We start from the raw sequence: 2771 nt of genomic DNA on the forward strand, positions 1-2771 counted from the left end.
GATTTAATTTATTATCATTAAACCACATAAGTAAAATCAATACATGTTATATATATTTTATATATGTTTTTTATATATATATATCTACCTGTAGATGCATAAATAAGAGATTAGCTATGCCTAGATCAAACCATACATTTGTGAGTAAAATAAATATTTATTATGGTATGTCACTGAGATTTTGTGATTGTTCACCACAAAATATTATTTAGGCAATAAAATATAGTAGGTTAAAAGCAGGGGCATGTGGAATGCTAAATGCCATTATCATGATTTAACACATATGTAAAATTAAATACTGAATTAATTCAAATCTGATTGGACCACAAGGAATAGCTTCAAAACAGAAACAAATGTTCAACAGTCTAAATTATAGTCAGAAATGAGTTTGATATATGGATTAGAATATGCATTTAGATAACACCAACTATGAATATTTGAATATAGCTTAGAGTAAGTGTATGGTATTTAAGTAAAGACACATGAGCACTGTATTGTAATTTATGTAGGGGAAAACAAATCAGGATCGCTCTTCCGCCCGCTCTCCCCTCCCCCCGAGCGCCGCTCCGGCTGCACCGCGCTCGCTCCGAGTTTAGTTAGGGCTTCTGCTAAGCTAGCGCCGTCGTCTCCCTTCAGTCGCCGTCATGATTATCTACCGGGACCTCATCAGCCACGATGAGATGTTCTCCGACATCTACAAGATCCGGGAGATCGCGGACGGGCTGTGCCTGGAGGTGGAGGGGAAGATGGTCAGTAGGACAGAAGGTAACATTGATGACTCGCTCATTGGTGGAAATGCCTCCGCTGAAGGCCCAGAGGGCGAAGGTACCGAAAGCACAGTAATCACTGGTGTCGATATTGTCATGAACCATCACCTGCAGGAAACAAGTTTCACAAAAGAAGCCTACAAGAAGTACATCAAAGATTACATGAAATCAATCAAAGGCAAACTTGAAGAACAGAGACCAGAAAGAGTAAAACCTTTTATGACAGGGGCTGCAGAACAAATCAAGCACATTCTTGCTAATTTCAAAAACTACCAGTTATCGGTGAAAACATGAATCCAGATGGTATGGTTGCTCTATTGGACTACTGTGAGGATGCTGTGACCCCATATATGATTTTCTTTAAGGATGGTTTAGAAATGGAAAAATGTTAACAAATTTGGCAATTACTTTGGATCTATCACCTGTCATCATAACTGGCTTCTGCTTGTCATCTACACAACACCAGGACTTAAAAGACAAATGGGACTGATGTCATCTTGAGCTCTTCATTTATTTTGACCGTGATTTATTTGGAGTGGAGGCATTGTTTTTAAGAAAAACATGTCATGTAGGTTGTCTAAAAATAAAATGCATTTAAACTCAAAAAAAAAAAAAACCAGAAAGAAAACTATGGATCTTGGCAATTCACTGGATCTGAGTGATGCCTACCAAATATGGGAGAAATAAAATTATTTCAAAACCTATGGGACTTAGAAAGTGATATCAATAAAAATAAGCATAAGAAAACTGATGGAGTTAAAGAAAATGTCCATTTATAGCATTTTGAATATGACATATATATTCATCAAATTGCCTTAACTTATAGAAGTTTACCTTTAAGAGAATCATATATTCTCTTAGATATGAATTTTTTGGAGAATATGGAGTTAATAGAAAGTAAGCAATATGCAGTGTTAAATAAGGATAGGCTATGTTTCCTAAATGCAAAAAGTTATTCAAAAAGTTTGTACTTATTTATTATATACCAAATGAATTATTTTCTATAACAGTGAAAATAAAATAAATGAAAGGTAGGTCCATTAGTTACAATTTGATAGCATGGATAAGATTTAAATTAGCCATTTAAAAACTTAAAGAAGTATATAATTACCAAAAGCTTGGTAATTAAAAAATATAATCTAAGGTCAACTATAGGGAGATTATATAGGCCAATATTATAAATTTGGGGGACAAATTAAAGTGAAATTCAAATAATATCTTGATGGTTGTATTTAATTAGGTAAAGATCCACAAACAGACACTAAAGATAAAGCAACCAGAAAGATTTACATTCAACAATGTCCTGATTCTGGAGTAACTTGATAGAATTGAAAAGCAGATTTAGAGATTGGTTAAAAAGAGTGGATTAGGTTTAGGAGAGATTGAAGTTGATGAGCTAAATAGTTTGACCTTTACTTTCTTTGTAACAGAGAGACGTTGACACTTCGTAAACAAGTATACGACAAGATGCAATGGATGTATTAGAATGACTTGTTGGGGGAGAGGCCATAGAAGAAAATTTAAACAGTTGCTTTAAACACCCATATGATTGTCCAAGAGTTTGTGAACATGTCTGCTCTGGCAACTGCCACTGGTTCCTCAGCATGCTTTCCAGGAGCCTGAGCATCCATCCACCTGCCCTTTCCACCACCACAGACACCCACACACATCATCTGGGGGCCTGAGGATAGGACATAATCAAAGCCAAAGCGTCCTAACTAAGCAGCACTATAAATACCTAGAAAAATGTATTTTTCTGAAAACCCATCTATGAAAGTGGAGAAAGTGACTGTTACACCAGATGCACAGATATCAATGTAAGGACATAAAAACCATGAAAAAACAAAGAAACATGACACCTCCAAGTGAACACAATAATTCACCAGTAACAGACCTCAAAGAAAAGAAAATGTCTGTAATGCCCGAAAAAGGATTCAAAATAATGATGTTAAAGAAACTCAGTGAGATACAAGATAACACAGAGAAACAACACAGGTAAAATAT

The 2771-nt window shown here is 35.3% G+C and overlaps 1 pseudogene across 1 annotated transcript; it reads left to right on the forward strand.

Moving 5' to 3' along the window:
• Positions 1–594: 594 nt before the first annotated feature.
• LOC126949861 (translationally-controlled tumor protein-like) lies at positions 595–1383 on the forward strand (annotated as a pseudogene). Its single transcript, XR_007723982.1, has one exon. The product of XR_007723982.1 is annotated as a translationally-controlled tumor protein-like (transcript).
• The last annotated feature ends 1388 nt before the right edge of the window (positions 1384–2771 follow it).

This window comes from Macaca thibetana, chromosome 1 (assembly GCF_024542745.1).
Source record: "Macaca thibetana thibetana isolate TM-01 chromosome 1, ASM2454274v1, whole genome shotgun sequence".
NCBI classification, from domain to species: Eukaryota; Metazoa; Chordata; class Mammalia; order Primates; family Cercopithecidae; genus Macaca; species Macaca thibetana.